Source organism: Callorhinus ursinus, unplaced genomic scaffold (assembly GCF_003265705.2).
Source record: "Callorhinus ursinus isolate GAN/ISIS: 27379988/994484 unplaced genomic scaffold, GSC_fseal_2.0 scaffold7, whole genome shotgun sequence".
In the NCBI taxonomy this organism is placed as follows: Eukaryota; Metazoa; Chordata; class Mammalia; order Carnivora; family Otariidae; genus Callorhinus; species Callorhinus ursinus.
This window is the reverse complement of record NW_027397069.1, coordinates 65,135,138-65,150,778: the sequence shown is the minus strand read 5'-3', so window position 1 is coordinate 65,150,778 and position 15,641 is coordinate 65,135,138. Positions and strand designations below refer to the sequence as shown.

Genomic DNA, 15,641 nt, shown 5'->3' with positions numbered 1-15,641 from the left:
TCACGTTTTGTCAATTGCCCTGATAATGTCCTTTATAGATATTTATACCACTACCAGCGCCATCTTCCTCCTTCTCCCACCTGTCTGCCACTCCTCTGCCCCCAGAGGTCCAGGATTCAACCCAGGATTACACATAGCTCGTAGTTGTCTCTTTAGTGTTTTTTATTGTGGAGCAAGACATGCTCATTTTTTCTCCTTCTTACCTTGAAGATTTTTAGAGACTACAATTGTGGAATGTTCCCAATTGAGGTTTGTCTGATGTTTCTTCATGATTAAATTCAAGTTAGGCATTTTTTGACAGGGATATCATAGTAACAATATTGTGTCCTCCTCATGTCATACATTTCCCTTTTTGTTCCTAAAGTAGTGTATTCATACTTTCTCCCAAGTTTAAGCTTTAGCTTTGGCAGAAGTTTGGATCTTTTATTGTTTTGGGGGTTTTTTTGGGGTTTTTTTTAAGCACCAGTTCTTAGATTCATCAGTTCTACAGTGTTTTAATGCATTACCTTCTGGCTTTATATGTCTTCTAAATTGTTCCATCCCATATTCTTTAGATTTGTGTTATTTCTCTGTCACCTTAAGTCATATATTTAATTCATTTATTTTAATCTGTTCCAATTGAGTTACAGCAATCTTAGTTCAAAATTTTTGCACTGTGTCCTGTAGAGTCACAGTTGTTCTGGAGCTGGTGGGGATGGTCAAAACCATATCATTCAAACTCTGTTTTCCCTACCTTCTGGGAAAGCAAACAGCTTAATGGCTTGTTTCACATCTAGCTAGTTGCTGAACCAAAATAAGTATCAAACAATTTTCCTGACTCTCTTTTTTTCCACAGTACCACTCTACCCGGCTTCTTAACCAAAAAGACATGAGAATGAAGTAAAGTGAGATCATTTCTAGTGGGAATGTGCCCTGTTTGCCATTACAGCTGGGAAACCCCTCTCAAATGGCCAGAACTTAAAGTAGCCATCTAAGTGCTTTTGGAGTACTCTTTTTTTCTTTCTCTGGGACAGAGGTTAGTTTGTGTTGACACAAGCTCAATAAATAAACCATTTGTTGACTCAGACAGGGTGCAGGGCCTGTAGAGGATGGCTGTGGATCTGGAGTCTCAGACCCGAGGAAGCCAGAGCCTCACTTGTCCAAAAGGAGCAACACATTCCTTCCACTGCTGGGCTCTAAACCAGACCTCCCAGGTTAGAGAACTTTATTCTTCCCACTCATTGTCCCAGTCTGGACCCCGCCCCATGCACTGAATGTGCCATCGTTCCATCATGACCTGATTACATTTTTACCCCAAAGCCATGTGGGAGAAGGATTGCCATCTCCTTGAATTATAGTTCTCCTAGCACAGACACTAAGCTTAGCCATGGGGGTGTGGGGGTAGGGAGAGGAGAACAAATGATATAAAAGCAGCTCAGTGAATGAGCGATGCAGCCTGCGCGTGGCAGTGGCCTTGCTCCCTTGTCCTCTCTTGTGCCCAACTTGTGTTAGTAAAAGAGTGGGGGGGGGGCAGAAAAAAGGAACAGTGTAGACATGGGATTCAAAACTGAGTTTTTCTTCCTTTTTACTTATTTAGTTAAATATTTGCATGTAACATATATTAATGATCTCTTGTGATATAAAAAGATAGACTTGTGTATTTGTATGTATCTGTGGACAGATTACTCATGCACATGTATTTTCCATACATAGTAGAAGAGTCTGAAACCCAGGGAATCTGGTGGTGGAGTACCAATGTAAAGCGACAAATGTCTTTGTCATGGAAATAATTCCCCCCCCCCCCCCCCGCTTTAAGGATCTGTCTTTCCTGGGTTTTTTACATTTTATACAAAATAATGCTCAGTGTGTGTTCTTATTTCTATTTCTTGCACTGCATGAAGATAAGCGGAGTTGTACTCTTGTTACCTGGAATTACCTGTAAAAGTCAATGCAGCTCACAAAGATTCTGACACAACTCAAGTTTATCACGGGCCAACTCTGTGCCAAGTCCTGTACCCAGGGGCTTTCATGAGAATTGTCTTGTTGACTCTTCCATAGCCATGTCCTGCGTAGCTGATGCTAGCATTCTTGCTTTGAAAATGAAGACACAGACGCTCAGAGAGGTTAACGTACCCTAGGTGACACAGCTGATACATGCCAGAATCTAAAATCAGACCCTGATTTCAAGTTTAACATTCTTTCATCTGCTTGCCAGACCAAAGCAATTTCATACCATAGGGTAAACTCCTTAAGGTCTAGGAGAATGCCTTGTTTACCTTCATACAATGCATTTCCGGCTGTGTTCCAGATGATATGCTTTGTGGCTTGTAATCTCTCACTGATTTTTATTTTTAGCAAAGCCTTACATATGCATTCTTTGAGAAATCCGATAACACTATTAAGACTTTTTAAAACTAGCCATCCCCTGACCCACCCTTCCCACATAATACATGAGTTTTTTGTTCTAGAATTATTCCATGCAATTTGATTTAGAATTTGAAAGGGGAGAGAGTTAGAAGTTGCTTTTACTTAATAACTATTATGTACCAGGCACTGTGAGCTACACTTTCCATAGTGTGTCTAAATTCAGTCCCCAGAAAGACTCTAACTTATCCTGGGCCCCCCGGCCCTGTGCCACTTCTCCCTCACTCAGCTGCCTCCTGGTGCTAGGAGAAATACATTTATTATCACATGTCAAGAACATGAAGATGTTTTATATCCCTCACGAAAGTTCAGCTGGTTTTCAGAAGCTCATTCCTCTAGTCATAAATGGCTTGGTTACTAGTAAGTCAAAAATGAAACTAAAGCAATCTGCAGCAGCAGTTTTTTAAACCGCATCTAGATATTCATTCCTATGCTCTTCCTTCTGGAAACTGATAGACATCTTCCAACTTTATTTGAATTTTTGTAGGCTTTCGGATTGTACGTTAAATGAGTCTGATGGAAATTTCATTTCTCCTCCTTTTCCTTATTCCAAGTATACCCTGACTGTTCTTTATAGGAGGCAGCCAGACAATTAATCTGGTCAGGTAGCCTTAGTCTCCTTGGTTCATTAAATTGTACATTCCTTGAGCTCGGGGACTCTGCCCAATTCTTTTGATCCCACCTCCCACCCCAGCCTTAAATTTCTGATACGTGAAAGAACTCAACAAATGAGTGTCACATTCGGTGGAATGGAAGTATAGCAGCTGTCTGCCCTTGGCGGACATCCTGTTTATACCTCCACAAGCCCCATTGTGTGCTCAGGGGGCCAATGCTTCCAGAGAGGACTGAAGTTCCTAGGGAGGCACCATTCCCGTGGCAGACAACAAAGCCTGTGGGCTCCACAATCCCACCTGCCTGCCCCTTCCTCTTGCTGCATAAAGCCCTGCCCTTCTTCATCCTGCCCCTTCCCTAGACGTGGGGCTGTTGTCATTGCCCAAATCGATCCTGTAGCATTTAGAATCTAGAAATGTGAATTAAGTGGAAGAACACTGGAATTCTCTCCCTTCTCCCTCTTTTATTGTATAACTAAAAAATAAAAAGTGACTTTCTTGTGGTTACTTTCGGCCCTCACTCGTTTTGAAACTTAACCAAAGCAGTTGTTAAGAGTCATGTTTGAGCCATTTGTGAAGCAAGAAAATCCAACCCTATGAGCTCTTATCCTTCCATAGTGGCCTGTTACCTAAATAGTTCAGTTTGTTTTGAACTCTTACTATTTTTTCTTTGTCTAACTTCCTTTCTTCTGCTAATGTCAACCAGTTAGGCCTTTGTGTTTGTTTAAGTCTATGGAAATATACAGCCCCAAACTGCTTTTAGAAGTTGCCGGGACTCAGAAGACATAGTTGTCCTGGTATCTACCTGCTCCCTGCTCATAGCCCCAGGAGCTTTTTTCTGTGTAGATGTGCACATGCCTGGGGCAAGGCACTGGTGGCCCCAGGGAGTCAGAAGGATGAGCCTCCAGTTCCACAAACTGGCAAACATTTACCGAGCACTTACTGTATGCCAGGCACTGTGCTAGGCACTGGGGATACAGAGACGAGTAAGAAATGAGTTCTATTCCAGCAAGCGGGACTTTACATAAACAGATAAGTATAAAACGGTATAGGAAAGGCAGTGGTTGATAGTTGTACAGGGGGAAATAGGAGCACCAAGGTGCGACTGACTCAGCTGGCAAAAGCCAGGAGGGATTTCTGAATGGAGCCCGGGGAACTGGGGGTGGGGGGTGGGGGTGGTGCAGGGCAGGGAGCGAGGGAAGGGAATTAAGGGGTGCGGAGGAGGTAAGAGAAGGACTCCAGGACGAGATGACCCCATGAACTCAGGCACTTAACTGAGAAATGGCTGTGTGTGGGGAGTGTTCAGGGTACTAACTGCATGCAGTTGAGTGTTGCTGAGGCGCCAAGTGCAAAGAAGGTGATTGTAGGAGAGTTAAAGAAGCACACTGGCACGGGTCATGGAGAGCACACTTTCTCTTACCAAGGTACTGAAATGGATCTACCATTGCCGTTCTACCTACAGTTGTCGGGAGGCATTAAAACAATGTAAGCAGAAGAAAGACCTCGCCATTTGCCTTTTAGATGGTGCCATTGGCACCGACATTTAGGATACGTTTGAACAGCAGAGCACCAAAGTCAGAGAGAAAGCTATTGCAGAATCTAAGCAAGAGTTAGTGGAGGCATGCATCAGGGCAAGGGTGACAGGAATAGAAGACGCAGTGAACTCAAGGAGGTCAAAATTGGCAGCACCTGGTAAACAGCCCATGTAGTGGTGGTGAGAGAGGAGGGCACTTAGAATGAGTCCCAAGTTAGAAACTTCAGTGGTCAGGAAAATGCAGGAGGGGTAGCAATTTAGAGATCATGCTGATTTCAGTTCCAGACGTGTCGCGTTTTGAGTGATCCCGAATATCCAGATGGAAATATCCACCAGGTGCCATGAGCCCAAATCTGAGGTGCTAGCAGACATTGGAGAATTACAAGGATCTGAAGAGCTCACAGCCAATATCTGAGAATGAGAACACAGAGTTGATCACATTTTCTCCCTCAATTAATAATACCTATCTAAAAATTCCAGTCTGTTAGACATATAAAGATGTAGGTATATGCACACATACATACATCTATGCGTGCTTACACACTATTCCCCTCCCCTGCTACAGATTAGAAAAATCATGACTATTCGTGAAGCATTGCATCAGAAGAGGCATTTTCAAGGAATGTAGACAAAACAACATAAACCAAAAACCACACACTTACTCCAAAAAAAGAGCAGTGCATGTAGAAAATTATAGCTTTGAATCCATGTCAAGGAAGAGTGTTTGACAGCTACAGGATATGAGAAGATTCAAATGACTGACTTGTTTGGTTTGAGGGAAAAGAATGTTCACAAGAAGTCACAAGAGAACTTGTTTAGCCTCAGGATCAAATAAAGTCACATCCCCACCCTGCTCACCCCAACAATATGTGCTTAGTGTCTTTACCAAGGCCTTTCTTTTTCCCCGTAGTAAGTATGAAACTACAAAATACTGCTTAGTTTGAGATCTGGGCATTCACTACCTTCATTTTGATGTTTCAAAGTGGAGGTTACTTTGTAGACATTGCTAGAGAAAAGAAACTTCATGTCTGTATCTGTGTAGTATGGTATATATTACCTTCCAGAATGACAACTTGTACAATACTGGGAACTCTTGTATTAAGTGATTTAAAGAATTGTATTTCTTATGGTTCCTCTCCTGGAATGGCAGAAGAATAAACATTTTTAACTGTTGGTAAATATTATATCTTCAAGTCTGAATCACCTTGAAAATTCCATGCTAGTTTTCCCAAAACTCTAAAGAATTTCCAGAATTCTCAAATATTTCATTGATCTCTCAATGTAGAAAATGGGAATTAGAAAAACCACAGTTATATGCCTGGCCTTTTGGATCGATAGTAGTAAAAATAAAAGCCTGACAAAAAATAAAGACATACAAAACCTCGGGCTGAGGTAGTTGTTCATCTCTGAGAATTTCAGATTTATTGTGGGAAAAGGAGAACCTGAAAAATAGCTTTTGTTCAATTCCTAGTCAAACTTCTACATCTATGTAAAGACCAAACTAAAACCAAAAGCAATCCTGATGGAAAAAAACTGACCTCCCTAATAGATAGCATTTCATGAAGGTGGTGTGATAGCTGATCCTTTGTGGAAGAACTTGTTCAACAAGAAAAATACAGGTTTGTGTATAACAGAGTAATTACCTATTTAGTGAAAACATTTTGACTCTCAGTTATTTTCTGTCTACGTTGAGGACTATCTGTAGAAAAATATAAATTATATTTGGACGTTGCTTACCCCTCTTCAGTGGCTGGTGTGTGCTGGAAGAGAAAAAAAAATATTTCTTTCATTGCCTGTGTAAATTATTACAATGATTTATTTGGCTAGTATTGGATTTCTGAGCCTAATACAAATTATTTGAAATTACTTTTCTCTGGGCCACCTTCTTTAGTGCAGGTAAAAGGAGTTGATTTTGCATCTCTCACAGAGCACTGAGGCCTGTCCTACTTGCAGGGGAGGAGGTGCCTAGAAAAGGATGTCGAGGAATTTAAGACCCATCATAAAGTTTGTCCGGGTTCTTCCTACCCTGGCCTGCCACCGTGGCCATTAACAAATGGCTTTGTGCTAAGGCAGCACTTCCCAAACTTTGTTTTGTAGGGCATCAGGGCTGAAGGATACCAGTAGTTTTCACATAGAAAAAAGGGCAAAGACAGTCTGTATTCAGGTAAGTTCGGAAAATGCCAGTCAAACAAAATTAAGTTCAATTGGTTCTTTGCAGCAAGATTCAAGTTCAGCATGGTCCCTCACATGGTGAATATCCAAGAGAAAGTGACTGTTTAAAGAATTTCCTAGACATTTCTCACTTGGACCCCCCTGCATAAACTAGGATTTTCACAGATCTGCTGTCTAAAATGATGGGTTTTGGCATTGGCTGGAGAAGTTCTGTGAAAATGACTGTGTGGCCCAGAGAAGCGGGTTAAGCCAGAAGCTTCAACTGGTACACAATTTTGGTTTCTTTGTCCTTTATAATGTTTTTAAAATCCTGGAGCCAACATTGACAACTCAGAATATTTCAACATAAAAATGAGTATTTCAAAATTCTCTTGAAAAATCAGAGAATGAGACAGATCCTGGCCTTCAGTCCTCCACAAGCACAATCCACTGGGTCTTGAGTCACCACTGCCCTTTGAGAAAGAGGGCCACCCTGCATTTTCACCGTGTGTATGGTGGCCCGTTTTCTTACTCCAGACAGCTTCCCTCATTTACCTCACTGGCTTGGCTCCGGAAATACTCCACTGGCCCCTCCCAGCCACGTGGTACTGGTCCCTGGATGGACTCCTTTGGTTCGCTGAGAACAGGCTCTGAAGTTGAACCTAGGTGAGTGGTAGATGGCAGGGCAAAGCCTGGAATCTGGAACCAAATGTGCCAAACAGTTGAGAGTGGTTATCTAGACAGGTGAGGCTAGACCATTTTTCCTGCTTCCTTTTATTTACTTTTTTGGCACTTTCCAAATATTCTGCAACAAACATGTATGTCCTTTGTAATAAAAAAAAGAAAATTAAAGAAAAGCTAAAAAGAATCTGAAATAGGATTTTTTTTTGAGATTCAGCTACTATGAAAATATCTGATGTCCTTTAAATGGTAATTATTAATAGAATTAATAAAACCAGTAAGAAATATGAATTTGGTGCAGTAAACCAAAAATAGATCTGCTTCAAGAGTTGTCTTAAGATCCTGTCTCTTAGCTTTTTATCATAAATTAATAACAAATTTATAGTTGTATTTTATGAGGGGTAGAAAGATGTTGGTTTGCCTTCTGTGAGTTTGGTTTCTGGTACTTGGACCTTTCCTAGCTTCTAGAATATGATATAAAATAAATCACTTTTTTTTATATGGAATGGATAATTATTTTTTTCTGTATATTTATAGAAGAATAGTCAATCTTTCTGAGATGATAGGAGAGCTTGGGAGAATTGAAGTAGAAAATTAAGGCCCACCTCACTGGTGAAGATAGTTTCAAATTTTGATAAAGTTTCCTTGAAGCTGGCTAGGACTCAATAGTGAGTAAACAAACATGGCACATTCTAAAATTTTGTATAAAACAGGAGTTTGGAATGCTGAGTTGGAATTTAATTGCTAGGCAGAGGAAAGAAAATGGTGCTTTCTTCCAACCTGAGAGTGGCAATACTTACTAGATGCACACCTTTTGAATTCCTCATTTGATCCAATTGCTTTTTCCTGGTCATGGAAAATGACCCAGAAATGAGGACAGAGCAAAGGAGATGCTTTTTGAGGTAAGGGTAAGGAACAGGGAGAGAAGCCAAGAATAAAAAGGAAACAGCTTAGAGGTAGTTGAGAAACAAAGAATCAAAGGGGACATTTATATTTTATAGATTTTGGTAATAAAAGAAGAATAGGCTTGCTTGTAATTAGTCACTCAGTGCAGTTTCCTGGCCCCTCTTAATGTACTTTCTCCTCTAAAAAATGGAGATAATGGTAGTACCACACTCATGAGGGTACACGAAATACTGCACAAGAAATGCTTAGCACAGGACGTGACTGGGGGATGCCCAATAAATTACTATTATGAGCACTGGAATAAAAGAAAGTGGCTTTTGCTAATTTTTATATTGATTCCCAGTTTTATTAGGTAGTAATAACAGAATGTCTCATCTAGTATGACAACATGAAACAAATTGGTATTTTAAGATTTGTTTCATGGCCTAGTATGTGGTCCATTCTTTTAGATGCTCTATATGAATTTGAGAAGATATTGAGGGTATGGAGCTTTCTTCCCATTAGATTAGGCTTCTTAATGGTGATCTTTAAATCTGTATCCTTACAAACTTTTTGCTTAATATCAGTTCCTGAGAAACTTTTGTTTTACTCTTGTGTATATAATAAGCAAGATAGTAAGATATTAAAAAACTGCTAATCATATAAGACTAAATTGACATTTAAATGGCCATGAGTTATAAAGTTTTTCCGTTGACTATACCTGAACTTGCACAGAATTGAGCCAGCTCAGTGTATGAAATGGCTAGGACGTTTCAAATGCTTTTCATTAAATGTGTGGTGTCACCTCAACAAGCAGGGCACCGTTAGATCCAGCTTCAAAGCCATTGAAGGCTTCATGCTGCCACTTAGATCTGGAAGGTTCAGATAGGATGATAGTCTGAAGAACATCAGCGGCATTGGTAACTGGGGAAGAAGCTTCAGACTAGCTCATTTTGTCCAGTCCTGTGGTGTCTAGGCAGGCTGCACCTAGGCCAGCTAAGATAATTGATGTTTATCCTAAGAGTTTATCTTAAACAGTTATTGTTCTTTGACCTAACAGATTTCACAGGTTTTCTTGGTAGCTTGTGAGGGAAATTCCTCTTAAGAAAGGCCTTCTCTTTTCCTTTACTTATTTACTCATTCATTTATTCTGTAACATTTATTGTGCACCTTTTCTGGACGACTCACTGTACTAGTGAATGTGTTACCTGGGAGTGTCAATATGGACATTCTTTCAGGCATTCTAGAAGTTCTACAGTGTATAAAATTAAAAGCTAAAGACATAATTCAGGAGAAGAAAATTCTTAAGTGAAAAAGACTCACATAACTCTTGGGTGCATGTATATCCTCCACTCGCTCTTGATGCTGGTGATGGAATCAGAAGAATTGGTTTTGCTTTTATTAACTTTACTACCTGAAGTCGAGAACATTTCTGAATCCTTGTCAGATGCACTGGTGGAAGGCATAACATTGCCTTTTTAAAAATAAGTTTTATTGAGGTTTAATTAACATATAAATTGCCCATATTTAAAGTATACAATTTGATTCGTTTTGATGTGTGCATACACCTATGAATCCACCCCCTCCCAGCATTTTAATGTGCCCCTTGGTTCATCCCTGCCTCCCATCCCTCCACACCTACCACCAGGCAACCACCAATCTTCTCTGTATCACTGTAGATTAGCTTACCTTTTCTAGAATTTCATATAAATGGAACCATATAGTATGCATGCTTTTTGGTCTGGCTTCTTTCACTCGGCATGATTATTTTGGGATTCATCATGTTGCAACATGAATCCATAATCTTTTTATCGATAAATAGTATTCTATTGTATAGATATACCATGGTTTATCCATTCACTTGTTGATGGATATTTGTTTCCAGTATTTAGTTATTATAAGTAAAACTGCTATGAATATCAGTGTACAAGTCCTTGTATGAATGCATGCCTTTATTTTTCTTGGGTAAGCACCTAGGAGTGGAATGGCTAGATCATATGATATGTATATGTTTAGGTTTTTAGAAGCTGCCAAATTTTTTTCTAAAATGATTTTACCATTTTACATTCCCACCAACAGTGTATACAAATTCCAGTTTCCCCAAATTCTCCCCAGTGCTGGATATGGCCGATCTTTTTAAATTTTAGCCATTCTAATAAGTCAGCAATATAATGTCACTGCATTCTTTAATTTGCATTTCTTTAATGATGACGATGCAGAACACACTTGCATGTACTTATTTGCCATCTGTATTTTGGGGGAAGTATCTGTTGGTATATTTTGCCCATTTTTAAATGAATTGCTTGTATTCTGTTTCTTTTTTTTAAGAATTATTTATTTGTTTGAGAGAGAGGGAGCACATGAGTGGGGGAAGGGCAGAAAGAGAGGGAGAGGGAGAATCCCAAGCAGACTCCCTGCTGAGCAGGAAGCCTGATGCAGGGCTCCATCTAACAACCCTGAGATCATGACCTGAGCCAAAATCAAGAGTCAGATGCTTAACTGACTGAGCCATCTGGGTGCACCAAGTTGCTTAACTGACTGAGCCATCTGGGTGCACCAAGTTGTTCATTGTCTTATTAATTTTCCTCACATGTTCTAGATACAGGTTCTTTATCAAATAAATGTCTTCCAAATATTTTTTTCCTGGCCTGTGACTTATCTCTTCATTCTCCCCACAGTCTCTTTCAAATAGCAGAAGATTTTAATTTTGACAATGTCCAATTTATTAACTTGGTTTTTTATGGATCAGAGGTTTTCTCTTATGTTTTCTTCTAGAATTTATGGTTTCAGAGGTATATTTCGGTCTGTGGTCCATTTTTAGTTAGTTTTTGCACGTGGTGTGAGATAAAGATCAGTTTATTTATTTTAGCATGTGGACATCCATTTGTTCTATCACTATTTGTTGCAAAAACTATCCTTTCTCCCCTGAATTACCTTTGCATCTTTGTCAAAAGCAGTTGTCCATTTATATGTGGTCCCACATCTAGACTCCCTGTTCAGTTCCATTACTATTTCTGTCTATCTTCATGTCATACTCTCTTGACTATTTTAGCTTTGTATTGTTTTGAAATTGGTAGTTTTAATCCTCTTTTTCTCTTTTTCAAAGTTGTTTTGACTATTCTTGATTCTTTGCATTCTTGTATGAATCTTACTATCAGTTTGTCGATTTTTTTTCAGTTTGTCTATTTCTACACACAAAAAAACCCCGGCTAGTATTTTGATTGTGATTGTACTGAATTTATAGATTAATTTGGAAAGAATTGATATCTTAACAATATTGAGTCTTCTGACCCGTAAATATGATTTATCTCTCCACTTATATAGGTTTTTTGTAATTTCTCTTAGTAATGTATTTTTAATGTATATGTCTATCACATCTTTTGTCAGATTTTCCCCTAAATATTTAAGATTTTTATGGTATTGTCTATTTATATTTTATTTTCCACTTTTTCATTGCTAACATAGAAATGCAATTGCTTTTTATACATTTATCTTATATCCTGCAACGTGCTGAACTTACTTATTCTGGTAATTTTTTTGTAGATTCTGTCTGATTTTCTATATAGATGCTCATTTATCTGCAAATATAGTTTTACATCTTCCTTTTCAATTTAGATGTCTTTTATTTCTTTTCTTACCCAGTTTCACTAGATAGGACCTCCAGTACAATGTTAAATCGAGAGTGGACATTCAGTCTTTCCTCATTAAGTATGAGTTATCTGTAAATTTTCCATAGATGTCCTCTATTAGGAGGACATAGATGTCCTCCTTCTGTTCTTACTTTGCTGAGTGTCTTCGTCAGGAATACCACCCTCTAATCAAATGAATTTTATAAAAGTGGTATAATGATAATGATACCATTTAATTTGCCAAAATAGTAATGGCACTTATGTGAATACATAAGTAATTCTTCAACTTGTTGTTATTTATTATCCATTTTGTATATATCTTTCACCTAAGAATATGAATCATTAGTTAATTCACAAAAGGCAATGGTGAAATAAGCAAAAATTTCTTTTTCTTTCTTCCTTCCTTCCTTCCTTCCTTCCTTCCTTCCTTCCTTCCTTCCTTCCTTTCTTTCTTTCTTTCTCAGAAAATCAAGACACCAAGCAGGACATTAAATAGCTTAGTCCTGGTGAACAATGATTTGTTTGTTTGTCTGAAACCAAAATTCACAAATTTAGATTTTTAGGTTAAGGAATCTCATTTGAATAAAAAAATAAAAGAAATTTCTGAATACTATCCTTTCTGCTCTCCCCTCCAATACCAAACAGAACCCCAAACATGTGAGAGAAAGCAAAGGCTGAATCTAAGAACCAAAACCAGCAAAAGGAAATCTCATGGAGGCAACATAAAAGACCTCTGATACATTTCAGGAAGTCAGTAGACCAGGTCCAGGATTGGTGAGACCTCTTTCACAGCAAGGCATGTGTTGAAATTCAGGGTTTTGGGTTGGTCAGACCATCAGACAGTGAGGAAATATGGCTGCTCTAAAAGCTAAAGTTATCTTGCATTGCTTTACAAGATGCACAGAGTTTGTATCGAGGTTAGAATTAGTCTTATGATTCACCCGGCCGGTCAGCACATCAGAGGTGTTCTGTCCAATTCTTAACAGCATTTTTAAGAGGGAAACGGGCTAACCAGGAGTAATTTGCCAAGATATGAAGGGTCAAGAGGCTTTAGCAAAGGTGGAATGCTTGAGGAGCTAAGACTAGAAGTGGCCAAGCCGGTTGGGACTCTGAAGCAATAGCTCAGGAAAGAGATAATGAATCCTACCACTGGGTAGTGACAGCAAAGGTACAAAAGAGGATACAGATGAAAAGATGTTTAAGAGATAACATGACATCATTCAGGCAGAATAATCCCAGTGTTTATAGCTTGAGTCCCTAGGTAAATGGTGATGCCATTTTAGAGAGATCAGAAACTCAGGAGCTGCAGGTTTGGAAGGGCCAGTTTTGTGCTGAGAGTCACCAAGAAATGTTTGGTATGCAATTGACTATACAGATCTAGAACACTGTGGAGAAGTTTGGGATGGGTATGCATTTTAGACTTCATGGTCCAGAGATGAAAGTTGCAATTGGAGGTGAGAATGATGAGTGCCACCACTGCTCCTGCCATCTCAGTTTTACAACAGTCACTTGCCAACTTCCTTGTAGCAAGCACACTTCTGAGATTACACTGCCTGGTATTTGAACAAGAATGTTCAAAAGCTTTATTCTTTTATGAATGCAAATTTCAGTTCGATCCCATAAACCAGAAGATAAAAATATGGACCATCAGTCCTTCCCCACATAGACTATGTGGATGTGTCAGGAAGTAGTGTAGAGAGCGAGACTTGTTTATGTTGTGCCTTCTCCCCAAAGAGCTCCACAACAAGCCCAGAGAAATGTGCCCTTAAGCCCTACCTTAATTTGAGAAAAAGCCAGGCAGTTACACCAGCATTTTGCTGAGACTTGCAAAATTGGACAAGGAGGAATGCAAGCAAAAATGAAGCTGGATTTCAAGCCAGTAAGAACTGGTTCTAGAGCTTATTTAAAAAGGTTCAGTCTGCATGCCATTCAAAACTTGTGTTAAGAGTCTGCTTCAGCAAATCCCTGCATCACAGATTCCGGAATACATAAAGATGGTTCGGGGAAGGGTTACTTACTGGAGCGAGCGGGTTTTTTTTCTCTTTTTACATTTTGTTCGGGACTACTAAATTGTTTGGAAAAGTTGGAGCCGGTTTTTCAATACAGATTTTTTTTAAAGTAGGTGTCTTCCATATGTCTCTTTGGTCGTGGTGTTTAAAAAGCGTATACTAATACTATCTTTTGGTTTCTCCATCAGTCTCCTATAGGCTAGGAATCCCCGATCTTGTTTTTCTAATGTCTGTGCTTTTGTATGATGTAATGTGCTGGTGTGGGTAAGAGACTGCAGTACTTGCTGTTTTATGGACAGTGGGTGTTACGTCACATCTTAGTGCCTTTGTACAGCTTCTCCTCACCTGCTTTGTGAACTCACCCTTCCTCTGAAAACCCTTCCCTTCCCATCTCCCTCTCCATCAGGAAGAGTTGACTAAGTAGCTTGTTTGTGTCACCTCTGCACAGAGTGCTCACTCTGTTGAAATAACTAGTTTGTTATAGTTTTGCTTCCTTCCTAGATTGAGAGGTTCTTGAGAGCAGACATTGGATTTAGCATAGTGCCAGACACATAATAGATGCTCAATAAATGGGCTTGCCAAAGAGAAGCATCAAGAGAAGAAGGGAGGAAAATAGACTTTCAAAGAATCCATGAAGAATCTGAGCAGAAAAGACCTGAGACGTAGGAGGAAAAATAAGAGATAATGCAATGGAAGCCAAGGGAGCAATTTTTTTTTTAGAGGGGGGAAGGGGCAGAGGGAGCGAGCGAGAGAGAGAATCTCAAGCAGGCTCCATGCCTAGTGCAAAGTCCAAAGCAGGGCTGGATCCTACGACCCTGAGTTCATGACCTGAGCTGAAATCAAGAGCGAGACACCCAGGGACGCCTGGGTAGCTCAGTCAGTTAAGTGTCTACGTTCAGCTCAGGTTGTGATCTCAGGGTCCTGGGATCGAGCCCCACTCAGGCTCCCTGCTCTGCAGGGAGGCTGCTTCTCCCTCTGCCTCTCTTGCTCCCCCCCCCCCCCCCCGCCCCCCATAAAAAAAAAAAAAATAAATCTTTTAAAAATAAAAATTAAAAAAAAAAAAGAGACACCCAATTGACTGAACCACCCAGGTGCTCTGCAAAAGAGCAAAGAATTTTAAGAGGCAAGGCTGGTCATCAGTTTTAATTGTTCTCGAGAACCAATGAGATAAGTACTGAAAATCTTCATTGTATTTTTTAGGAACTGAGAAAAGATTTCCTCGGGCATAATCACACCTTAGATAATACTGCAGGTGTTGTTACCAACACCAAGCAAAGGTGCGTTGGCAAAAGAGGTGGCCATTGACTTCTTAGAGAGAGGCATCAGTGGAGTTCCTTGACTTGGTGATATGCGTCATATCACAGTGCTGTACAATTATTTTTTCCCGGTGGCAAACCCACTGGTTAATGGGTCCTCTCAGTTTAAAAACTGAATAGAGATTCAAAAATAAGAAATATTTGTAGAATATTCAGTACAACCAATTCAGATTGAGATTTGAAAGATAATTTGGTGAATCCTCACCAGCCTAAAATCTTCTTGATGGATCATTTCTTGGAAGGTGATAACGAGAAGGATGGTTAGTTGTCAGATCGCACAGTTCTAAACCTGCAGCTTCTTCACAAAAAAAGCAAAATAACTCAGTAACGCTGTTTAAAACCTACCAAAATTCACAAGGAAATCATGGCTGCAAAGTGAAGAAATGTCTTTCAACGGAATATTTGAACATTCTAAGACAGGG

General features: G+C 39.6%; 1 protein-coding gene across 2 annotated transcripts in view; it reads left to right on the top strand.

The window, feature by feature from the left end:
• Positions 1 to 15,641, top strand: part of FRY (FRY microtubule binding protein) — a 447,132-nt gene that overhangs the window by 78,650 nt on the left and 352,841 nt on the right. The window lies entirely within an intron of this gene.